The following is a 26,432-nucleotide window of genomic DNA, read 5'->3' as shown; positions in this document are numbered from 1 at the left end:
GTGCCATGGCAATAGATCAAATAGTTTTGACTTACTTTTTGTTATGCAGAGCTGACTGCACAGATCAACCTGTGTGGACTGAAGAGATGAATAGATAGAAAAGAAACCAGTGAATTCTGGAGTAAAGAGTAAACAAAAAACATATGAGATTAGATGATACATTGTATAAATTATTTTTTGCAAGTAATCACAATTTACCCGTGAAAGAGAATAAATATCTCTCTCAGGGGAATAAGTGCCTTCGTCACACTCCCACATAATATGGTTGGGAGAATGAGGAGGGCTAATGGGGGTACACGGATCTTCCACTTACAGGAGAGAAGTGCTATGTCAAAAGACATCAAAATGATGTTTCATTAGTTGGAGTGCAGAATATAGTTTTTGTTGAAATTATTTATTCCAGGGTGGTTGTATATGGTTAGTCTTGCCCTAGGCTAAATAATTCAGTTAGAAAGGTACTGTTAATAACTTTGGTATTGATGAAGATAGTTTGAATTATTTTGGGATTTTAACCCTTTTAGAGTAAACAATTACATATTTTATTCATATGTAACTGTTTAGATATGTTAACTCATAAAATTGAGGTTGTATTGCTTCAGATTAGAATAAACAAAAACATAATTCTAGGAACTAGTTAGGTAATAATATATTTGTTTTAAGAAAAGAAAGAAAAAAAAAAAAAAAAAAAAAAGCTTCCATTACTTCTGGATTATTGAACATATTTGTCCTAAAAAGTAATAAATCTATTGTTATTACCTGATAATATATAACTGAACAAGAATTTCCTTATTTCACTTATATATTCTAAGGCTATATGAATCAGAAGTAATAAGAAATATAACTGGAATGTAACATGATCCCACACAGTGTGTGACTATCAGAATGCAGTTACATTCAGTTATAAATATAGTTTTTTTATAGAGAACCATCTCTTAGTATAATAAATGAAGAGATATCAGGAATTAGGATGTCAGTCCATTGAATCTTCTTGGTCCATGGATGATGTGGCATAACGGCCTCTTTTGTGAGAATGATGATTCCCATTTTGTTCTGGAATTTTCTGGGTGCTGCCTGAAGGTGAAGATGATGCCATTCGTCTGCGTGTGGGAGTGTTGCTGCTTGTGGGTTCCGTCAGATTTAATTTTAAAAGGGTTTGTTGTAGTTCATCTGCTGATCTGCTTCTGTAAATTGTACCTTGGTAGTTAAATCTGACTGAAAAGGGGAAGCCCCATTGATACATAATGTTGTGGCGTTGCAGTTCCATTAGTTGGGGTTTCATGGATCGTCTTTTAGTAATAGTAAGTTGGGATAGGTCAGCAAAAATTTGATAATTGTGTCCTTGAAAATAAAGTTCCTTTTTTTCTCTTGCAGCAATTAGTATTTGTTCTTTCGTTCTGTAATAATGAAATTTTGTGATTATATCACGTGGGGGTCAATCTATCTTTTTGGCTGTGAGGGCTCTGTGTACTCTGTCCAGTTCTAAACGTTCAATAGGGATATCTGGCTTTAGTTCTTGTAATAGAGCAGTAATAGTAGATTGCAGGTCTGTCACAGTTTCAGGTATTCCCCTTATGCGCAAGTTTGAACGTCTGGCTCTATTTTCGTAATCTTCGAGCTTAGTTTGAAGTATTAAATTCTCTTTTTTTAATTGTTCCAATTCTGTTATATTTTCTTGGGTTGTAATTTCAATTTCATCCATTTTTATTTCTAAGGCTGCGGTGCGGTTTCCCAGCTCTCTTATTTCTTTGGTTAGGCTTTTTGTTATTTGGTCTGAGGTTTGTTTTAAAGCCTTATGAAGCATCTTTTCAAATTGTAATAATATTACTGGGGATACTGAGGAGGCTTGTGGAGAAGTTTGTGAGAGGATTTGTTCTGTATCTGACTCAAATGGAGAGTCTTGCTGTGACATTTTCTGTCTGTGAGAGCGCCCTGATGCTGTATCTTGTGAGGTGACTGGAGCTGCTTCAGCTGCAGTGAGTGCCTGTGAGCTCTTTGTGAGGTGATTTTTATTTCTGCCACGGTTTCCTCCCAGTACCATATTTCCTGCCCAAACTTTCACAGTTTGTTCCCTGGGGCAAAAAGGTTCAAATGGATACCTTTTGAGCCTGCAGGCTCCGCTTTGTCCTTCTCTTCTCTCCTCAGTGGTGTGGAGCTCTAACAATGCATGTCTGCTCCGCTAGGCTCCGCCTCCTGCCCCCCGCACTTATTTTATTTTCATGTGGAGAGATCTTTTTCCGTATGCACGGTTGGATATTGGTGGGATGATTTAACCTTTTGAGGGTGTATATGTAAAAGTGTATATGCCGAGCATGAGAGTGCAAGGCACCTAAAGCCGGTGAGTGCGTTTCTTAAGGGGAGCGAAGGCACTTTCACAGAGTCAAAATTCTGATTATTTTATGGACTTTAATTTGTGTCACTTTTGTCACTAATGTTCATAGTGACTTTTACATGGTGCCACAGGGTGTCATTTAATTTATGTTCGTTTATGTTACAGTATTAATTGTCATATTCCAATATCAGCGCCACTATTTACTTTTACATTTTAGGTAGGGGGTAAAATACAGTCTTCATTTTGATTTATTTAGCGTGGCAGCTTTAATCATATCTCTAATATTTCCTAGGGGTGCAGTGGTAGGGCTTCAAGTGTGGGCCTGTTAAATTTGCTCACCATCAGTTAGTCACGATTTATAGCTGGCTCTGTGTCCTGTAATGTACTCCAAGAATTGAATTTTACAGGTAACTACAAATTTCCAGCTTTTAGCAGTAGACCCAACAGGGCTTTTTGGAAATTTTATAGATAGGCAACACATATCCTCATATTGATCAGTGGTTCCAAATTATTATTAACTACTTCAGCATCTTTCAAAATAACTGTTCTGTTTATTCCTTACATTTAAAGTTTTTATTTTTATTTTATAATTGTATTTTTAGTAAAGGTTTTAACAATACAGAAAAAGAGAAGGCACATAGGACAGTCAAGGCACCCTACAAACACAATATGGGTATCAAAATTAAAAAGTTACATTAAGAACAAATTCAAGCACACTGTGGACTATTGGGTAATCATTGCTAGTGGGAAAATAAAATATAGGCACTGCACAAACAATACATGCCTTGAATGTACCCAACACAAATAAAGTAAGGTTTGAATATACGAATATTAACTACCAACTGCCCCCGGTGTCGTTTTTTTTTTTGTTTCATACATTTTTATTGAGTGAACAGAAGAATATAATACAACATACCATTGTAGGGGTAGAACATTCACATTAATGTAGCCCATTGTTCCCAAAAATGGGGCTATAGTATAAATTTAGTTTTTTGGCTGAGCTGTTGTCGTGGAAAAATTCCTTTGGGCTTTGTACGCAAATCCACACAAAATGTGCACTTCCAGCGTCTAAATGTGCACAAAGCACAAAACAATTCCTTCGTGCTTAAAAGCACGTTTGTATCAAGCTCTTTGGTATAAGGAATTTGAAGTACTTCATAGCACCAGGTAGAATCAGGAACAATGCTGCTTCAAGCTGGAGTCTCAAGCATCTGTCCCTCGGGCACAGACCCTTGGGCTTTTTATTCATTGGATACAATAGAATGACAAACAGGAAGTGATCAGCCACAACAGCCAACTACTTCCTCAGTACAAAAATGACATCACAGGAAGTGACAAACAGTAAAGGGGAGGGCACTCACGGGAGGGAAAGGAGGAAGTGCACACGCCCCGTCTTAGTCAGCATGGAATTCACCTAATACTGTTCAAAGTAAACAGTATCTAGCAAGCTCATTCTGCTGGTTCTTACAGGCTTGAGACTATCTGCAGGGACATTGCCACTGCTGTTGTCAATGTACGGTACGAGTACACAGACGAGGCAGATATCAATGTCCTCTTATAAAAACAGATATGTATCCAAAAATGGATAGCGTAGTCTGCAGGATAGAGAGATGTAATAGGTTTCTCTTGTTATGCGGACTTCGCTTCTCTAATGTGCATAGTCATTTGAAAGCAAGAAGCCCAGCGCATTGCGCTTGGTACCTACAAACCAACAAACATCCACAGACACAGAGAACACGTCTCAAATCCCATGAGAAGGTTTGCATACTGACCGTTTTTACCACTGGTCTCGATTCAACCCAAGTGCGCTCTGCCAGAGCGCTCCTCAATAAAATCAGACACAGGGAGACAGATGACAATCTATAAAACACACATCCTAGAATAAAATGTCCACATGAGTCCATATAATAAAATTTCCACAACAGTCCTTCCTTTTTTGTCATATGCTCGCATGTGTCCCTCGATGAATCTTGATCTTCTACTTACACCTTGGAATCAGTCCTTACAGTCCATATGAGTTCATAAAAAGGAAAACACGGCTTGATATGTCGACTCTGCTCTTCAGGAGGAATGACTTCTAGGGAGGACACGACATGGTGAGCTGTAGTAATTGCTGGTCGGTCTGGGATCCTCTGTGTCTTGTATGTGGGCTGGTCTCATCTCGGTGAGGAAAATGTGGTCATCTGCTGGGCTCTGGTCACGCGTCCAATCAGGCAACAGGAGCACCTCATCACGACATATAGAAGGAATAAAAACGAAAACATCATGAGTAGGGATGAGCTTCGAGTTCGAGTCGAACTCATGTTCGACTCGAACATTGGCTGTTCGCAAGTTCGCCGAACAGCGAACAATTTGGGGTGTTCGCAGCAAATTCGAATGCCACGGAACACCCTTTAAAAGTCTATGGGAGAAATCAAAAGTGCTAATTTTAAAGGCTTATATGCAAGTTATTGTCATAAAAAGTGTTTGGGGACCTGGGTCCTGCCCCAGGGGACATGGATCAATGCAAAAAAAAGTTTTAAAAACTGACGTTTTTTCAGGAGCAGTGATTTTAATAATGCTTAATGTCAAACAATAAAAGTGTAATATCCCTTTAAATTTTGTACCTGGGGGGTGTGTATAGTATGCCTGTAAAGGGGCGCATGTTTCCCATTTAAAACTACTCACGGGCGCGGCTATTGCATTGCCGGTCCGACAATACACATAAAAGTTCATTGATAAAAACGGCATGGGAATTCCCCACAGGGGAACCCCGAACCAAAATTAAAAAAAAAAAAATGACGTGGGGGTCCCCCTAAATTCCATACCAGGCCCTTCAGGTCTGGTATGGATTTTAAGGGGAACCCCGCACCAAAAAAAAAAAACGGCGTGGGGTCCCCCCAAAAATCCATACCAGACCCTTATCTGAGCACGCAACCTGGCAGGCCGCAGGAAAAGAGGGGGGGACGAGAGTGCGCCCCCCCTCCTGAACCGTACCAGGCCACATGCCCTCAACATTGAGAGGGTGCTTTGGGGTAGCCCCCAAAACACCTTGTCCCCATGTTGATGAGGACAAGGGCCTCATCCCCACAACCCTGGCCGGTGGTTGTGGGGGTCTGCGGGCGAGGGGCTTATCGGAATCTGGAAGCCCCCTTTAACAAGGGGACCCCCAGATCCCGGCCCCCCCCTGTGTGAAATGGTAAGGGGGTGCTTACCCCTACCATTTCACTAAAAAACTGTCAAAAATGTTAAAAATGACAAGAGACAGTTTTTGACAATTCCTTTATTTAAATGCTTCTTCTTTCTTCTATCTTCCTTCATCTTCTTCTTCTTCTGGTTCTTCTGGTTCTTCCTCCGGCGTTCTCGTCCAGCATCTCCTCCGTGGCGTCTTCTATCTTCTTCTCCTTGGGCTGCTGGGGGGAGGCTCCCGCTCTTCTCTTCATCTTCTTCCCTTTTTCCCTTCTTCATTTTCTTCTCCGGGCCGCTCCGCACCCATGCTGGCATGGAGGGAGGCTCCCGCTGTGTGACGGTGTCTCCTCATCTGACGGTTCTTAAATAACGGGGGGGGCGGGGCCACTCGGTGACCCCGCCCCCCTCTGACGCACGGGACATGACGGGACTTCCCTGTGGCATTCCCCGTGACATCACAGGGAAGTCCCATCAAGTCACCGTGCGTCAGAGGGGGGCGGGGTCACCGGGTGGCCCCGCCCCCCGTTATTTAAGAACCGTCAGACGAGGAGACGCCATCACACAGCGGGAGCCTCCCTCTATGCCAGCATGGATGCGGAGCGGCCCGGAGAAGAAAATGAAGAAGAGAAGAAGAGAAGAAAAGAAGAAGGGAAGAAGATGAAGAAGATGAAGAGAAGAGCGGGAGCCTCCCCCCATGCCATGGGTGCGGAGCGGCCCGAGGAGAAGAAGAGAGAAGACGCTGCGGAGGAGATGCTGGACGAGAACGCCGGAGGAAGAACCAGAAGAGCCAGAAGAACCAGAAGAAGAAGATGAAGGAAGATAGAAGAAAGAAGAAGCATTTAAATAAAGGAATTGTCAAAAACTGTCTCTTGTCATTTTTAACATTTTTGACAGTTTTTTAGTGAAATGGTAGGGGTAAGTACCCCCTTACCATTTCACACAGGGGGGAGGGCCGGGATCTGGGGGTCCCCTTGTTAAAGGGGGCTTCCAGATTCCGATAAGCCCCCCGCCCGCAGACCCCCACAACCACCGGCCAGGGTTGTGGGGATGAGGCCCTTGTCCTCATCAACATGGGGACAAGGTGTTTTGGGGGGCTACCCCAAAGCACCCTCCCAATGTTGAGGGCATGTGGCCTGGTACGGTTCAGGAGGGGGGGGCGCTCTCTCGTCCCCCCCTCTCTTCCTGTGGCCTGCCAGGTTGCGTGCTCAGATAAGAGTCTGGTATGGATTCTTGGGGGGACCCCACGCCGTTTTTTTTTTTCTTTGGCGCGGGGTTCCCCTTAAAATCCATACCAGACCTGAAGGGTCTGGTATGGAATTTAGGGGTACCCCCACGTCATTTTTAAAAAAAAATTTGGCCGGGGTTCCCCTTAATATCCATACCAGACCTGAAGGGCCTGGTATAGAATTTAGGGGGACCCCCACGTCATTTTTTTTTTTTAATTTTGGTTCGGGGTTCCCCTGTGGGGAATTCCCATGCAGTTTTTATTAATGAACTTATGTGTATTGTCGGACCGGCAATGCAATAGCCGCGAGTAGTTTTAAATGGGGTTTTTCCTTCGAAATGTAATTTTGCTGTCAGACTGTTCTAAACACAGGAAACATGCGCCCCTTTACAGGCATACTATAGACACCCCCCAGCTATGAAATTTAAAGGGATATTACACTTTTATTGTTTGACTTTAAGCATTATTAAAATCACTGCTCCTGAAAAAACGGCCGTTTTTAAAACTTTTTTTTGCATTGATCCATGTCCCCTGGGGCAGGACCCAGGTCCCCAAACACTTTTTATGACAATAACTTGCATATAAGCCTTTAAAATTAGCACTTTTGATTATTCATGTTCGTGTCCCATAGACTTTAACGGTGTTCGAACAAACTTTTTTGCTGTTCACATGTTCTGGTGCGGACCGAACAGGGGGGTGTTCGGCTCATCCCTAATCATGAGTATATATATATATATCCCTACTTCCTTCACTATGATCCGCTGAAAAATAAAAATTAAATCCCCAAAGATTCCCAAACCCTTAAAAAGGATTCCAACCTTCACTAGCTATAGCTCTGGCTTTGCCTTGTAGGGATCTAAACCTTATCCATATGGGCCTGAACTTTGTCACTACTATCCCCGATCCAGATATAACAATCTTTACTTATGAATTCCCAGAAACCCCCTTGGACTGTGCGAACTTCCTTGTAGCTTCGACAGTTACATGAAAACATCCCCATCCTCATGGATGAGAAATTGTTCAAGCGTTTCATAAGCTCAAGCCCCCACCGTGTACAAACAATTCCCTTCCAGCTGTACCTAGTTATCCCGATACCAAAGCTGGCAAGAACCAGAGCTATTGTTAAAATTATAATTAATTTTACCCTCTAGAAATGTTTTGTTGTTAAGTTCTATTGACGGTGTCTGTTTGGATTTTACTAGTCTGTCAAAACTCCTCACACCAATATGAATGTCACATATAGCATGTACCGCCGTCATCGCTGGGGCACTAATACCCGACCATGTGTCCTGTTCTCTTTCTTAGCTAGTTGGAAAATACACTTTAAAAATATAAATAAACAAAGATACACCTCATCCTTTTGGTGTAGTTGATCCGCTTCTTGCAGTGGCTGGCGTGGTCTCATCCCTCAAGCTTCTTTACAATGACCCAGTCACCTGGTTGGAAAGAATGTAAACTGGTTATTGTGTCAGGGTCCAGGATGGACTCGTGAACCCTGTGGTGGACCTTTTGAAGTTCATGTTACAGTGATTGCACCCACCCTATCAACTGAGAATATAGGTGACAGCTAATGAGGAAAGCACAACTCTAGTTTTGGTTGACCTTCAAACAAACCTCATATGACAATAACCCAGACATCGGGACTGTGGTCACTGCATAACCTGTGCGTAGCTTACCATCTGGGGTGTAATACCTGGAACCAGTGACAAAAAGGTTCTTAGCATTTGGGATGGGAGCCTACTTCACCAGACTGCTGCTTGCTGATTCAAATTCTATCAAAGAAAAACAGTCTCGGCACAAACTTGGTTAGAATTACAAAGGTTAGTATTATTGGTTTGAAAAATTGTCATTCTCACCACCCTCATCCCTTTTCTTCCCTCCTCATTACAAACTGGAGGAAGACATGTAGGGTTTAGAATGGTGCAGAATAAAACAGTGAAATAGCCTATGATACTTTTACCTTCTTATTCACCTGTACACACACTTCCAGAAACTCTTTGGACCTGAAAAGATACTTATAAACAAAGCTTATTAACTCTATCCTTCAAAGAATGGTAAACAATACAACATTTGTGTACATTGGCAAATTGTCACTTGACATTCCACAAAACCGATAATAACTAAACCCTCTGTAAATCTTAATTTCACATTTTTAATAAAATGCAACAGCCGCTACACGCAAGAGGGCTGTCGCGGTAGGTTTAAACATCTTGTTACCACATACAAACAATGAGACAAACATGTGGGGGAGATATTTCATAGTTCCCAAAAACAAAAATGAAAAAGAAAATAAAAACGACCAGATGGAATGCTGCCTTCACTCTTTTAGCGATAGAAAAAGAATACAATTTGAAAAGCACGAGAGCATTTCGAAATCTTTGCATGGACCAGCCACACAAAGTTCAAAAACAGGCCTGTGTATTTTTAATCACACAAACGTGTACTACGCATCCATCAACTCACTCAACATTACAGATTTCTGAAGCCACAGTCGCGCTACATCAACTCCAGAGGGATACCCAAAATAGTATCCTTGGACCACCTATGTCAATCTTTCTGGGGTTTAATGGCCTGTTCCTCAGAACTAGACTCCATGCTCTTGTGCATCCGTTTGACTGTGGGAAGCCTTGCATTCCTTCCCTTGCACGGACTGCCATTACCCATGGCAATTCAAATCGGCTTATCATCTTATCCCTGTGTCCAGGGAAACCCTTGCACCAATTTCAGAGACCACTGCCCGGTGTCTTCTTACATGGTGGATTGGCAGACTACAAATTAGTCACTCAACTAGAAACACTAAAACGAGGCATCAACTCTATGACTTGTTGTCCCAACACTTTTGGCACGGAACTACAGAGTACCACTCTTAACAACAACTATTAACTATGCCAAATGATTCACCAACAACCACAGATCACCCCCCAAATTATGTCTCAATCCCTCATAGTGTATGTGACAGACATAGCCAGAATAGAGGCTGTTGGAGAGGACTGTATGCAAGCCTGTTGCCTTTTGATTATGGGCCCTGGATTTTCAATGGAACAATACTCTTTGTGAGGTGAATGAGAAATCCAGTCTGAACTGTATTAATCGGACTCAGTCGTGTATATATTGTACGGGAACTCCTTACTGTAGATTTGTGTCCCTGAAGAGGGAGGGGGATTCCTCCAGCAGCCCCCTGCTGATAAGACTGATTCATTCTGTTGGGACACATCCTGTGAGGAGATGCTGGTGTTATCAACATGTGTTTATGTTAATTGAGAGAGCTGATCACATTAGCCACCAGCACTGGCTAGGAGACGAATGGTCTAGGCTGAGGAGGGGGGAGATTGTTGTTTGTATTGTTAATTATAATTAGCTCCAGCTATTGTGTTTATATTAATGTGTGAAGCTCGGTGCCCACAAGACTGTCATCTGGTCTGGGTACATTTTGTAGTAAATTAGCTCATGTTAATTAGGTTAGCTTTGAGTCATCCCTGCTGTATAAAGGTCTGTGAGATCTCAAATAAAAAGTTAGTTCTGATGTACTCCAAGACTGGTGTTGTCTAGTTCTTGGGGTTCCTATAGCCAGATCCATTGGATTCGTGTTCCAGAACTTAGGAAGCGGTATATGATGGAAGCACTCAAGCGGAGTGTGGGACGTTCCGTGACATTGGTGGCAAGCAGCGGGAAAGCTTCCTACAGTCTGGGACATCCAAACTTCCATCTGGATCCAAGGTCCAGATAGCAGGAGAGGAGAGGTACAGATACCAGCCACCATGGATGAGGAATTCAGAAGGAGGTTGCGAGAGATGCAGATACAGCACAGAGGACCAGTATCGGAGCAGGTCCTGCTGGGATGGTGTGATTCTATTCGCTGCAAACTCTGGAAGGAAGCGCTAGCCCGTGAGCAGCGACACCAGGGAAAAGTTCTCCCCTCCATCGAGGAAAGGTACTGGTCGCAGTACGGACTGCGGGTGCGGTTTTTGGGAGAAAAACCACACAAGAAGCAGACAGCTGAATTAAGCAGGCTGGTCTGGGCAGAGATAAAGCTGGATGAGAGCTACAGAGCCCTCCGGTGGCATGTATCCCAAGCATGTCCCTGGATAGCGGATGACAGCCCAACGGAAGGCTTAAGCTACGGCGGCTTGGGACTGTTGTTTGTGAAGCTGACAGGGGACCCTAACTTTGGGAGTGATTTGGAGTGGCGGGTGGACGAAATCATGGATTTCAGAGAAGGGCTACTGAATTTCGGAAGTGCACTGGGCACAGGAAGATTTGGAGTTTCTGGCCGTTCAGGAATGGGAGCTAGAGATCGCCTACAGACGGCTGCTAGACATTGCTCAGTGCCAGGGCTGGGCTCCCTTTGCCTGGGACTATCAGGAAATACCAGCTGAAGATCTGGTAACTGAACAGAGGGTCCAAGACCTCTGTCCCACACTTTTACCAATTCCAGAGACTGGGGATTTAATAGACGTTTCTGTAGAGGAGGAACCACCTGGAAAACCCCCAGCAGAAGTGCTGGCAACCGGACAGAGGGTCCAAGACCTCTGCCCCATACCTGCAGCAATTGTGGAGGCTCAGGGTGAGAAGATGGCAATCACTTCCCAGCAGCAGATACAGGGGGAGAAGGGAGAGGAGGTGTGTGTTGTCCCTCCCCAACAGTTGGCCAGGGTGGAGGAAGTGGGCTTTCCTCCCCAGCAAAGATCCGTGTACCTAGGAGACAGTACCATCGACATGTCATCCCAGCAGCCAGATGAGGGAATGGAAAAGGAAGCAGCCAGCTCACCTCCCCAATGGCAGCTACACAGTTTTGGGAGTGGAGGAAGCCAGCCTCCTGCCCCAACAGTTAGTCGGAGCAGAGGATGCGGAGTCCCCAGCAGAAGTGCTGGCAACAGGGCAGAGTGCTACCAACCTCTGCCCAGCACCGGCAACAACTACAGAGTTCCAGGGAGGCGGGGCAGTCGGCCTCCCTCTCCAACAGTTAGCCGGAACAGATGGTGTGGGGTTTCCAGCAGAAGGGCTGGCAACAGGGCCGAGGACTGCTGGACTCTGCCCTCAACTAACAGAGGATGGATTTCCTGTGAAGGTGGATGGGACTTTAGTCTCCACCTGTATACTCCAGGGATGCTGGGCAGTGGGCCCAGATCCCCAACAGCATGACAGAGTGAGCCCAGACACCCTGTCCTCTCTCCAGGGGCAGAAAGGATTCCAGGGAGAAAGGCCAGTCCAGGCCTCTCCCCAGCGGCAGATATGTTCTCTGAGAGAGGCAGAGGTTGGCTGAGTGAGTAATGCTTTCTTTGGAACAATTTATTTGGGGTACTGTGTGGGTACAGGCAGTAGAGGACTGGAACTATGGACTAACTTCGGAGTCAACCCGTCTGGGGTCTCCTCCTGTGTTAGTCTCCTGCCGAAAGGGGAGAAATGTGAAAGACATAGCCAGAATAGAGGCTGTTGGAGAGGACTGTATGCAAGCCTGTTGCCTTTTGATTATGGGCCCTGGATTTTCAATGGAACAATACTCTTTGTGAGGTGAATGAGAAATCCAGTCTGAACTGTATTAATCGGACTCAGTCATGTATATATTGTATGGGAACTCCTTACTGTAGATTTGTGTCCCTGAAGAGGGAGGGGGGATTCCTCCAGCAGCCCCCTGCTGATAAGACTGATTAATTCTGTTGGGACACATCCTGTGAGGAGATGCTGGTGTTATCAACATGTGTTTATGTTAATTGAGAGAGCTGATCACATTAGCCACCAGCACTGGCTAGGAGACGAATGGTCTAGGCTGAGGAGGGGGGAGATTGTTGTTTGTATTGTTAATTATAATTAGCTCCAGCTATTGTGTTTATATTAATGTGTGAAGCTCGGTGCCCACAAGACTGTCATCTGGTCTGGGTACATTTTGTAGTAAATTAGCTCATGTTAATTAGGTTAGCTTTGAGTCATCCCTGCTGTATAAAGGTCTGTGAGATCTCAAATAAAAAGTTAGTTCTGATGTACTCCAAGACTGGTGTTGTCTAGTTCTTGGGGTTCCTATAGCCAGATCCATTGGATTCGTGTTCCAGAACTTAGGAAGCGGTATATGACGGAAGCACTCAAGCGGAGTGTGGGACGTTCCGTGACAGTGTATGCATACACAAGCGCATTGCGCTGTACGACCGTACACTGCGTTGCCAGACGAATCTACACAGAGCACTTTTGCCTGCTTTTTTTTTCAAAACACTGCAGCTTCTCTCTGTACCTAGATATTACAATAACTTGGATGCCTCCTGTTTACTTTCTACCCAAAACTGTATTGCAGTATAAACCTTAATTTAAAAATAAAAATGATTTTGTCTTTAAACTTCTTTAAAACAATTGGAATTAAATTTAAAACACTTTCAAATGCCAGTATTGTCCCATTTGTCCTTCCGAGTACAAATCTCATTTGCTTGTGTGATACTCCAACCTTCACCCCACCAACTTCCTGTTGATACATAAAATGCTGCATGCCAAGCTCTAAAACCCCTCAAACTGGTTTATTTACATATCAATGTACAGGAAAAGGGAGGGGAGGGATACTGCAGGCTAGCAAACCTTAGCTCAAGCGATACAAGCCTCAAAACAATGAATTGCCCTCTGAGAAACTCCCAAACATTAAACACACACCGCTGTGTACAAAAACTCAGTCAAAGCTAGTTTTGTTATCCATTGAAATTCAGTGCAAGGTAGAGATTTCACTCAAAACCAATATTCAATACAGAAAATGCAATAGCTTCCTTGAAAAGTATGTAAACAGTACAAAAATAGAATTCACAAAATGGTGCCTAGAAGCCAGATTGTAGCTTAAAGCACGTGGCTTTGCACACACAAAGGAATACACAATGGAGCAGCTTCCCCTATAGGAAGGCCCAGAGGTCTTCAAAATGGCTGCCGATGCACATGGTGACCACAACAAAAGCCAGACCCCAACAAAATGGCGCATTTTCCCGCCAAAACTAAAAATTTCTCCCCACAAAATTACACATTTGAGATACTAAATGAACACTTAGACAGACATTTAAAAGTGCTAAAGTTATGAAAAATCACAACTTAGGAACACATAGTAGATGAAATCTGGACCACAGCAAGATTCAAGACAGAGTTCACATCAGCTTTCACAGGAACAAGACATTGAGAGATACAAACAGTGATGCCTTCATGTTCTTTTCATAACCATCAAAGTCCACTAATAGGGATGAGCCAAACACCCCCCGGTTCGGTTCGCAGCAGAACCTGCAGACGGACCGAAAACTCGCACGAACGTTAGAACCCCATTGACGTCTATGGGACTCGAACGTTCGAAATCAAAAGTGCTAATTTTAAAGGCTAATTTGCATGGTATTGTCCTAAAAAGGGTTTGGGGACCCAGTCCTGCCCCAGGGGACATGTATCAATGCAAAAAAAAACTTTTAAAAACGTCCGTTTTTTTCGGGATGCAGTGATTTTAATGATGCTTAAAGTTAAAAAAAAAAAAGTGAACTATTCCTTTATATCTTGTACCTGGGGGGTGTCTATAGTATGCCTGTAAAGTGGCGCGTGTTTCCAGTGCTTAGAACAGTCCCTGCACAAAATGTCATTTTTAAAGGAAAAAAAGTCATTTAAAACTGCTTGCGGCTTTAATGTAATGTTGGGTCCTGGCAATATGGATGAAAATCAGTGAGACAAACAGCATGGGTACCCCCCAGTCCATTACCAGGCTCTTAGGGTCTTGTGTGGATATTAAGGGGAACCCTGCAGCTAAATTAAAAAAAGGAAAGGCGTGGGGCCACCAGGCCCTATATACTCTGAACAGCAGTATACAGGCGGTGCAAACAAGACAGGGACTGTAGGTTTGTTGTTAAGTAGAATCTGTTTGTAATTTTGAACTGGTACATTTTTAACGTGTTTAGCTCCAGCCAAAAAATCTATTTTAAGCTTTTTGGAAAACATAGGGAAGGGTTATCACCCCTGTGACATTTGTTTTGCTGTCTGTGCTCCTCTTCAGAAGATTTCACCTCACTTTTTGTCCCAATGACAAATCTTTTTTGAAAATTTGGGGTTTTTTGTGAAACAAGGATTGCTGATAAAGCATCCGTGGAAAGGGGAAACGTTTTTCTCATATTAACTCTTACAGGAGAGAATTTCCCTTCCTAGGGGTAGATTTCATCTCACTTCCTGTTCTCTCCTTCCGTTTGCAAGTAGGAGTCATTTGTAAGTTGGATGTTTGAAAGTAGGGGCCTGCCCTATATACTCAGCAGAAATTTGGGCCTTAGGTGTTGTTGTGGCCAAAACACTGTAAGCCCTCACAGGGCCCTGCTGTGAAATATTAGATCAAGAATTGTAATTACATGCCCCTGTTGAACAGGGGCAGAAAAATTGGGCCTTTGTGGTGGTGGTGCTAGTGCCACAACACTGTAAGTCCTAACTCGCTCTTGGTGGGCGCAGAAACGGGCCTGCTGTGAAATATTAGATCAAGAATTGTAATTACATGCCCCTGTTGAACAGGGGCTGAAAAATTGGGCCTTAGGCACTGGTGCTGCTGCCACAACACTGCAACCCCTCACAGATACTCTAGTTGGAACGCAGAAACGAGCCCTGCTGCAAAGTATTGCATCAAAAATTGTAATTACACGCCCCTGTTAAACAGGGGCTGAAATATTGGGCCTTAGGCACTGGTGCTGGTGCCACCACACCGCAACCCCTCACAGATACTCTAGTTGGAACGCAGAAACGAGCCCTGCTGCAAAGTATTGCATCAAAAATTGTAATTACATGCCCCTGTTAAACAGGGGCTGAAAAATTGGGCCTTAGGCACTGGTGGTGGCGCCCAGAACCAAAAATGTTCTTACAAGCTATCAGCGTGATCATTGAGGAGGAAGAGGATAATTACTCAGGATATAAATAAATAGGAAAATTAGGAGAATAGACAGGGCATACTGATAAATGTGTATTGACATCACCCTACTCCTACAAAACTCCTCTTCTTGAATTTAAGATGTCGGTAATACCTAGGGGGATGGGTTTTACCCCTCTGACAACTCGCGGTCAGGGAAAGGACTCTGGGGAAAAACTGACTAGAACTTATTCATGAGGACCCAGGGGGAAGGAGAGGATGATATCAAAGGGGGAAATTGATAGGGTTAGGGATTTGATTCAGAGTTCTTACTTAAATCTAATGCCTACATGTAAAATCTGTTATGAAATATAGTCTGTTATGAAATGCCTGCGTTGCAGTCTCTTATGAAATTAACCTTTGTCTGCTGACACATTATTCTCGATGAAACTGCTTTTATTGTAACCTTTGACTGCTGATAAGGAATTATCTGTCGAAACTGCTTTTATTAGCTGATATCTAAATTGTACTTTGATATTTTCGTCATGTAACCAATCTTATAAATATATTAAATAAAACAAGACAGTTAACTCACTGCGGGGCACTCACTGCTCGTGGAATGAGACACAGACACTCCTGGCTCCGTGTCTATTTCTTTAAGGGCTAAGATTTGACAAAGCAATATAAAGTAAGAACTCTGAATCAAATCCCTAACCCTATCAATTTCCCCCTTTGACATCATCCTCTCCTTCCCCCTGGGTCCTCATGAATAAGTTCTAGTCAGTTTTTCCCCAGAGTCCTTTCCCTGACCGCGAGTTGTCAGAGGGGTAAAACCCATCCCCCTAGGTATTACCGACATCTTAAATTCAAGAAGAGGAGTTTTGTAGAAGTAGGGTGATGTCAATACACATTTATCAGTATGCCCTGTCTATTCTCCTAATTTTCCTATTTATTTTCCTGTATACACATATATTTGTGATTGTAAGTGAAATTAATATTAAAATAATAATAACCATTGGACTTAACAACCAGTGAAAGGTATTGGTCGCTGTAGAAGACATTCCACTAAATATATCCCACCAATGTGGTGCAGTATCCTGTTGTATCTGTGATGAAAGATGCACTAGTCTTCCTTTGTCAATTATTGCAGATACGAGGTTATTCTGTAGGGTATGTTCTAGTGTTTCTATGTGTCGTCTTAACAACTCTGATTGTTCCAAAACCTGTTTTAGTGGGTCTAAAGAAATTATAAAGGGTGTAGTGTCAGTGAGATTATGTATCTCATAAACTGAAGAGAATACCTTATCGGCGTCTGGTTCAAAAAGATAGGTGTCGTTACCCCATTGTAATATTTTAATCTTTTTTATACATCCCGCAAACGGCGCCGATTTATTTAACGCTAACATGGTGCGGTTGTCATTAGTAATGATACAAATATGCTGGGGTCCTATTTCTATGAATCTATTGTTCACATTTATTGGTGTTCTTTGCATTTTGCATATGCTAGTTTGGTATTTTAACAAGCAAGGTTCATATACTGGGGAGCTTCTGCCACATACCATTCCCTTATTAGTTTCTTCACATAGATTTAAATCATGGGTTCTGTTTCCTTTATCTACATATTTCCCATATATTTCTGGATACCAAAACTCGTCTTTAATTACTAGTGGCATGACCACTATTTTACACATCTCCATTACATCTGCTACCCGGTAAGCTTCAAACCTTCCTACACACCATTTATCCTCACATTCTACCTTATCCCCTTTTACTTGGAACCATACACCATCGTCAGTTAGACCTTTAAAATATTTCATCCAGGTATGATAATTTCCCAGCTGTAGTTCAGTCCTGGCCCTATTTATTTGTATATGATAGGATAAGAGGTTAAAAGAGCACTGTGTGAAATTTACAAACTGTTGACTTTGATTCCACAGCTGGAGCTCTGCTCCTATAGTGTGATTTATTAACCCTCCCAAAAATTGTAATAGGGGTATTTCTTGCAGTTGGGTTTCAAAAGCAGTGGGTAACCATTTGCTTGTAATAGTCAAACTGTCAGCTATGTGTCCCCCTGCATGCTTCCATCTGTTGTTCATTTCTTCTATTTCGACCGAGTTTAAAACTCCCATTCCTGTACCTGTTATAATCCTAATAGAGTATCATACCATTCCCGCTTATACCTACACTCTGGTATTGAGGGAAAGGTGATATTGAATTTTATTTTTGTTTTCTGTTGTGATGTTGATACATTTATGCAAGTGTTTGGTACGGGTGTTAATATGGAACATTCAATTATTGGCGTTACTTCTTCTTCCATTTGTATGTGAAATCCATAGGCCTCTGCATTCCAATACCACCCATCATTTCTCTCTTCCCTCCACCAAGAGGCACAGAGGAAAGTACTTGATTGATTAACGGTAATATCTGTCAGATTAAACTTCCCTTCTGATATATTTTCTCCCCCTGCTTTATGGACTAATATTTGGTACATTTGTCCTACCACCCGTTCCCGTGCTTGTTTCCACGTCTGTGAAAGGGATATTTTATGGCACCTATGATTTTTACTGTTATTGAAAGGAAAGCGCATATTGTCATTCCACTGGAAAGTTATAGTTACTTCTGAGAGTGGGTCTGCCTGTATCCATGCAATACCTACATCTATATGAAATGGTCGCCTGTGTCCTTTAACAGTGTAATTACCTACATCATAATACTTATTCATCTCATATCCTGAATCATTTGCTACTTTAGGATCATCTATAACCCATTTAAAATTTGCTGTTTCCTCTACCTCTATTACATTAATACCAGGAATCCATGCATGTATTTGTAAAACAACAATTTTCAACAGAAAATATGTAAGTAGATATTTCATCATGTTGTTTTCTCGGGTTGTTTCTTGCAGTGTGATGCGTGTATCCAGGTAAGTTTTCCTTCCAGCTTTACTGAAGTGGCCGTGGTCAGAAGCACTTGATAAGGACCTTCAAACCTTGGCTCCAATGTCTTTCTGGTGTGTTTCTTTACATATACATAATCCCCTGGTAGCAGAGTATGTGTACCTGTTATTGAATTAGGGTCTGAAAGAGAAGAATACACACTTTTGTGGATCTTAGTTAGACGTTGTTGTAATTGTATTACATATGCAGTCAAACTATCACATTGCAATTGCATACTCTGTGGAAAGTATAGACCTAATCTAGGTGCACTACCAAAAAGTATCTCATATGGGGACAATCCTGTTTTTCCTGTTGGAGTGTACCTTATAGAGAATAAAGCCAAAGGCAGACATTCAGGCCACGGCTTGTTTAACTCTTGCATGGCTTTTTGTATTTTTAACTTTATTGTCCCATTTACTCTCTCCACTGATCCCGAACTCTGTGGGTGGTAAGGGGTGTGAAAACTTTGTTGAACCCCTAACATGGTCATTACATTCTGCATGATCTCTCCTGTAAAGTGTGTTCCCCTATCTGATTCTATGGTTTCAGGAAGACCAAACCTAGGTATTAACTCAGTGATCAGTTTCTTGGCTGTGGCTTTTGCTGTAGCTGATTTTACTGGATAACTTTCAGGCCAACCTGAGAATAAATCGATACACACGAGGACAAACTCAAAGGGGCCGCTTTTGGGCATTTGTATGTAGTCAATTTGCAGTCTCTGGAAGGGGTATTGGGCCCGGACCTGGTGTTTTCGTGGGGTTTTTACTCTCTGTCCTGGGTTATTCAGGAGACAGATTTGGCAGGCTGCACAGTAGTTTCTCGCAGTACTACTGAATCCAGGGGCGAGCCATCCTTGGTTCACAATCCTATACATGGAATTGGAACTGACATGTGTGGGTAGGTGAACTGCCGCTGCCATTGCTGGGTACAGAGAGGAAGGCAGGCATATTTTGCCTCCTTCCCTCCATACATTGTCAAGGTCTGGTGCTGCTCCCATTCTGACCCACTTGTCTTTCTCGCTCTCCCCTGCTTGCTCCTGTAATTTACTCAGCTGCTGCCATGTTGGTTCTGGGATACTCACCTCTACCGCTTCCTCCCCCTAGAGCTGCCTGTTTTGCAGTCAAATCTGCAAATGCATTTCCTTTTGCCTCAATTGTTTTTGCGCTCGTGTGTGCCGCTATCTTCATGATGGCCACTCGTTTAACCTTTTGAAGATTGTTCAGGACTCTCTTAATCCCTTCTCCATGTTTTACAGGAGTACCTGCTGCTGTCAGATAACCTCTAGCCTTCCATATGTGGCCATAATCGTGCGCTACGCCATAAGCGTAAGCGGAGTCAGTGTAAATATTCCCTTCTCGTCCTTTTAAGTATTCTAGGGCTTGTTCTAAAGCTTTTAATTCTGCTTCTTGTGCTGACATGTGGGCTGGTAAGGGCTGTGCGTCAATCACCTGTGTATCAGTCACTACGGCATACCCTGTGTGATATTTACCCTTGTCATCAGCAAACCTACTGCCATCTATGTACAAAGTGTGCTCAGCGTTTAAAATTGGTGTATCTGTAACATGTGGGAATCCCATTGTCTCCTGTTCCATGAGCTGAAAACAATCGTGTTCATCTACTTCTTTAAACAAAAGAGTGTCAGGTACCTCATTTCCTTTCTCACTAGTACTATTAGTACTATCATCATTCCCCCTTGCCAAATCTGGTGACTGAAGAGGCAAAAAGGTGGCCAAATTTAAGGTTGTACAGCGCTGAAAAGTGACATTTGGAGGTAAAAATAAAGTACACTGTAACCTTAATTGCCTAGCCATGGAAATGTGTTTGGGCTGTACCTGAGACAAGATTGCATGTATGTCATGTGTGGTATGCACTACAACTGGATTGTCTAGAACAATCTCTGATGACTTATCTATGATAATTGACACTGCAGCTACCGCCCGTACACAGGACGGTGAACCTCTGGACACTGGATCTAGTGCTGCTGAAAAGTAAGCGATTGGTCTTTGTTTTACATGTGCCTGTGTCAGAACACCTGTGGCGTGTCCAGCGATCTCAGCAACGTATAGATTGAATTTCTTAGTGTAATCAGGAATACCAATGGCCGGGGCAGAAATCAACAACTTTTTCAAAGTGATAAATGACTCATAAGCTACTTCTGTAAGCACATACGGTACAATTTTCAAACAATCGTATAATGGCTGCATCAAAGCGCTAGCATGTGGTATCCATTGTCTACAATATGACACAATACCTAAAAACATACGCAATTGTTTGAAATTCCGTGGGGGTAACATTCCCTTTATCACTTGAACCCTCTCCTCAGTGAGATGTCTTGTACCCCGTGATATACAATGTCCCAGAAAGATAACTTTTTCCTGACACATTTGTAATTTGTTCCTATTAACCTTGCAACCCTTTTCTGCTAGAAATCGCAACAAATTAAGGGTGGTATCCAAACAAGTTTCCTTGTCCGGGCAGCATAACAATAAATCATCCACATATTGTAACAATACACAGGAATCTGGTGGTACCCATTTTCCCAACACCGTTTGCAATGCTTGCGAATACAAGGTAGGTGAATGCGCCATACCCTGAGGTAGGCGTGTCCAGGTTAGTTGCCGATTTTTTATTGAAAATGTGAACCATGGTTGGCATTCTTCAGCAAGTGCGACAGAAAAGAAAGCATTCGCTAAATCTATAACCGTAAAGTAAATACTAGTTGAGGGTATTTGTGACAGTAACGTATGTGGATTGGGTACTAAAGGTGTCATCGGGGCTAGTATTTTGTTGATTGCTCTGAGGTCTTGGACCATCCTATACTTAACTGGACTACCGGCTATCGTTTTCTTTTTAACCGGGTACAAAGGAGTATTTGCCGGCGATTTTACTTCTTTTAAAACTCCACTTTTTAAGAAGGATTGGACCTGCATTTCAGTGGCCGCCTCTTGGGGTGCACTGAGTGGATACTGTTTTTGTTGGGGTAGCACCGCTCCTGGAATCAGCTGTAGGGTAACCGGAGGTATGGGCAAAAGTCCAACATCAGCTGGATGCTTTTCCCATAGTTCTTCCGGAAGGGTTGACAAGATCTGATCCAAATCTGGAGGTGGTGGACCGGACAGCTCCGATTCCTCCTCCAGGTATTGTATCAGGTTACACATCTCCATGTGTTCTTGATCATCCCTTATAGCTAAGGTGACAGTGCCATCGGGGTGATAGGTAATGTTAGCCCCTATTTTCTGTAAAATGTCAGCTCCTAGCAAATTAGTGGGGGCTCCTCTAGATACCAGAAAACGTGAAAGGAACATATGGTTCCCTACTTTAACTTTTAAGGGTTTTGTGAGCGGGGCGTCTGCTAAAATGCCATCATATCCAGTTATTAATAAAGTGTCAGGTGATTCTTGCTCAGGGAGTAGTTCAGAATCAGAAAGTAACGAACGTGAAGCGCCTGTATCAACTAGACAAGAGATTTTATTATTACCAACCGTTATAGTAGTCTTAAGCATCTTAGTTTTGGATCTTTCTAAAACTGGGGCGAGTCATGCTCATGGACCGTCTCCCTGCCGCCTAACATCACCATTATTGTTGTCCCTGGGCCAGTTCCTCCTCTGATTAACTGGGTAATCAACACCCTCCTTTCCCTCATCTCTTATTCTCTTTCTGCAGTGGCGTCTGATGTGGCCAGTCTTGTTACAGTAATAACAAGTAAGGGGTTTGCGATAGGAGCCTCTGCTTGGTTCTTGGGAATCTACAACCGTATTGATTGCCGGATGTTTTCGACTTTTGTTTTCTGCTAAATCTGCTTCTATACCTTGTGCCTTTTGTAACAACGCCCCTCTATCCCTAATTGCCCTCCACTCAGGTGTGCAGGCTTTCAGTTTTTCACTTATCTGTGGAATTAATCCTTCCATAAACTGTCTGTTAAAGGTTCGGATTGTAATTGGCAGTGCTAAATCCATTCCCTCGTCTGCCATCATACTTTCCATTGATAAGTAAAAGTCTGATACCGTCTGCCCTGGCAGTTGTTTCATGGGTGAAGTGGATCCCCTCTCTTGCTGTTTTGCCTGACAAAAAGCGTTTAACAAAACAAGAAAAGGCTCCCTTGAGCCGATATGCCTGACATGTCTGTCTGCCAGATTGCTGTCTCCATCTGCTACTTCCACAGATCTATGCGGACCTATCTCTGTCATAAACTGATTGAACATGGTTAGGGTCATTTTATGTCTACACAAATCTTCCCCGTCCTGCCAAGCCGCTCTATGTGTATTCATTAACTGGGTCACAAATCTACTAAAAGCAGCCGGCTTAGCTACTGGATCTGGGGCATTCTGAATTAGAGCCATGAGTGTGTCTGCCGACCATGGTTTCCAGGTATAGATGGCCACATTGCGGTTAACCACGGTTGGCGCGTTGGGATGCAGTGGGTCCCCGTGTTGGGGATTTGGTAATGTTACCGTTCGTGTGGTGACGTGTACTGGGGCTAGAGGTTCTGGGTGAGGTTTTTGTGCTCCACAATGTACACATTCTTGTGCCCACTCAGGATTTTGTGATCCACAAATCTGGCAAACCCATCCTCTACCCTCAAGTACAGGATATAACCCTGACTTATGTGAATTTTTCTCTATATCAGTGTATGGGGGTGGGATGGTTGAAGTAATATTATTTAAGCTTTCAACATTTTTTGTTCTTCTATCTTTCATATCCCAACCATCACAATCTGGATTATACTTCCACCCCTCTTCTTTTGCTCTATTTGAAACCTTAATTAAGCATTGAACCTGACGCATCCATTGCTTCTCTAACACCTCTCCTTGTCTGTCCCTTTTTATTTCACTCCATACATCCGGGTCTAAACCCGCTGCTCCTTTCACCTTAAATTTATGAAGGACATCCTTTAAGTCCCGCGCTTCATCTTCCCCACAGATGTTTTTAATTATCTGTGGCACTGTGTAATGTGCCACAATTCCCTGATGGGGTTTTGTGTTCCTCTGGCCCATTCTGACAGTCCTGCCTAGGTAGCGTTTTGGGACACTTAGTGTACAATATAAAACACTTAACCAAGTTACACTAGTTCCTCGTTGCCTTTTCCTCCTAGGATGCCAGAATACTAAAAACCTCTCCTAAATGAGATTCTTGAAACCGAATTACTTTATATGCTAGTCAACTGACAAATATTATGACCAGACTGATGACTACAACATATACAAGCATTCCTTGAAGTGACCAGGTATCCGACTAGATCTCCGGGCTTTATGGAGACCTCATTCCCCCCCCCGTATCTGGGGTCCCTCTTATACACTCTTATCCCTGCTTTTTGGAGCAGACAGGGCTTACACTCTCAACCCGCCTATGGTTTATGAATTAAATTGAATATCAAACTTAAGCGGCAGACCCCCAAAGTCCTCTTGCGAGGTAAGGGTGCATTCCACTGCTCATTGGGATGATATTCTTTCAATTCATACCAACCTAGGCAAGGGTCATTCACTTTCTCAACAAGACAGACAGACAACAAACAACAAATAATTCCAGCAATATAAACCACAATATGCAGTAATTCTAGACTCACCACTACAGAGGCTGGTGTTTTAAAACCAGGAGAACCGTAACCGACAGAACGGATAGGCACAAATCAGGGGAGCACAGAATATAAGAAAAATAAAGCTTTTTCTTACCTGGCCAGGTTTTTGATCTGTGGTTCCCGGAATGCCTGTCCTTTTGTTCCGTCAGCGTAGCTCAGCCACCTCTTGTAGTATCATCGGTGTGTCCCTGCTATTTCGGGCGCCAAAATGTTAGGTTCAACTCTTAAATGAGTTGCTTTTAAGTTTATATTGCTTTGTCAAATCTTAGCCCTTAAAGAAATAGACACGGAGCCAGGAGTGTCTGTGTCTCATTCCACGAGCAGTGAGTGCCCCGCAGTGAGTTAACTGTCTTGTTTTATTTAATATATTTATAAGATTGGTTGCATGACGAAAATATCAAAGTACAATTTAGATATCAGCTAATAAAAGCAGTTTCGACAGATAATTCCTTATCAGCAGTCAAAGGTTACAATAAAAGCAGTTTCATCGAGAATAATGTGTCAGCAGACAAAGGTTAATTTCATAAGAGACTGCAACGCAGGCATTTCATAACAGACTATATTTCATAACAGATTTTACATGTAGGCATTAGATTTAAGTAAGAACTCTGAATCAAATCCCTAACCCTATCATCACTTAGCATCAGCATACGCAGTCTTTGAAGGGATCTGAGATTTAAAAAAAAAATTATTCGGTTACATCAGCACCAGGTGCTTGGTAGCTGGTGGTGATCCAAGACTGATTCATTTTTATGTAGGTCAGTCGATCGACCGAGTCGGTGGACAGACGCACCCTGTGATCAGTTACAAAGCCTCCAGCAGCACTGAATGTGCGTTCCGAAAGAATGCTGGATGCAGGACAGGCCAGTAGCTCAATTGCATACTGTGCAAGCTCTGGCCAGTGATCCATCCTCAAGACCCAGTAACCCAGAGGATTTTCGGTAGGAAAGGTGTCCAAGTCAGATCTTGCCCCTAGGTATTCCTGCACCATATAAAACAGACGCTGGCGATGGTTGCTGGAACCGATCATACCTTGGGGCTGCGGACCAAAAAATTGTCTGAACGCATCGGTCAGATGGCCACCTTCTCCACCGCTCCTTCTTTGACTGACCGAAGCCTCAGCAACACATTGTCCAGAAACAGGAATTTGTAACCTCCCAGTCTCTGGGAACGCGTTGCACAGACCTTTCTGCAAGGCCTCCCGAAGATGTTTCATCCTCTGCTCCCTTTGCGATGGCAAGATAAGGTCCACAACCTTACCCTTGTAACGTGGATCAAGGAGGGTTGCCAGCCAGTATTGGTCCTTCTCCTTGATACCACGAATACAAGGATCCTTACGCAGGCTTTGCAGGATCAGGGAGGCAATGCAGCGTAGGTTTGCTGAGGCATTCGGTCCGGAGTCCTCTCACTAAGGACGACATGGTCCACAGCCACCTCCTCCCAGCCACGTACAAGTCCATGTGTTTCTTGGGACTGATCCCTTAAAGATTTCTGCTGATGCTGAGTGCAAGGCTCCACCTCCATACTGACACAATCATCCATCTCCTCGTCCTCTTCCTGTGTGATCGGCGGGCACGCAGGAACACTGTCTGGATAAAGGGGGCCTTGAGAGCTAAGGAAGTCCTCCTCTTCCTGCCTCTGTTCTGCCTCAAGTGCCCTGTCCATTATTCCATGCAGCTTGTGCTCCAACAGGTGGACAAGGGGGACAGTGTCACTGATGCATGCACTGTCACTGCTCAAAATCCTCGTGGCCTCCTCAAATGGTGACAAGACAGTGCATGCATCCCTGATCATGGCCCACTGGCGTGGGGAGAAAAAAACAAGCTCCCCTGACCCTGTCCTGGTGCCATAGTCGCACAGGTACTCATTGATGGCCCTCTGCTGCGTGTGCAGCAGCTGCAGCATGGCCAACGTTGAGTTCCACCTGGTGGGCATGTCACAGATTAGGCGGTTCTTGGGCAGGTTAAACTCCTTTTGGAGGTCTGCCAGCCGAGCACTGGGATTATATGACCAGCGGAAATGCACACAGACTTTCCTGGCCTGCCTCAGGACATCCTGTAAGCCCGGGTACCTGCCCAAGAACCGCTGCACCACCAAGTTAAGGACGTGAGCCAAACAGGGCACATGGGTCGTTTGTCCCTGTCGGAGGGCAGAGAGGAGGTTGGTGCCATTGTCACAAACCACCATTCCTGCCTTAAGTTGGCGTGGCGTCAACTACCTCTGAACCTGCCCCTGCAGAGCTGACAGAACCTCTGCCCCAGTGTGGCTCCTGTCCCCCAAGCACACCAGCTCAAGCACCGCATGGCATCTTTTGGCCTGCATACTTGCGTAGCCCCTTGAACGGCTACGGAGCACTGCTGGTTCCGAGGACAAAGCACAGGAAG

The 26,432-nt window shown here is 43.6% G+C and overlaps 1 protein-coding gene across 2 annotated transcripts in view; it reads left to right on the top strand.

Annotated features, from left to right (window-relative positions):
• Nucleotides 1-26,432, top strand: part of CACNA1I (calcium voltage-gated channel subunit alpha1 I) — a 3,871,666-nt gene that overhangs the window by 937,745 nt on the left and 2,907,489 nt on the right. The window lies entirely within an intron of this gene.

Source organism: Aquarana catesbeiana, linkage group LG07, assembly GCF_042186555.1.
Source record: "Aquarana catesbeiana isolate 2022-GZ linkage group LG07, ASM4218655v1, whole genome shotgun sequence".
NCBI lineage: Eukaryota > Metazoa > Chordata > Amphibia > Anura > Ranidae > Aquarana > Aquarana catesbeiana.
The sequence above is the reverse complement of the archived record's forward strand: the minus strand, read 5'-3'. Positions and strand labels throughout refer to the sequence as shown.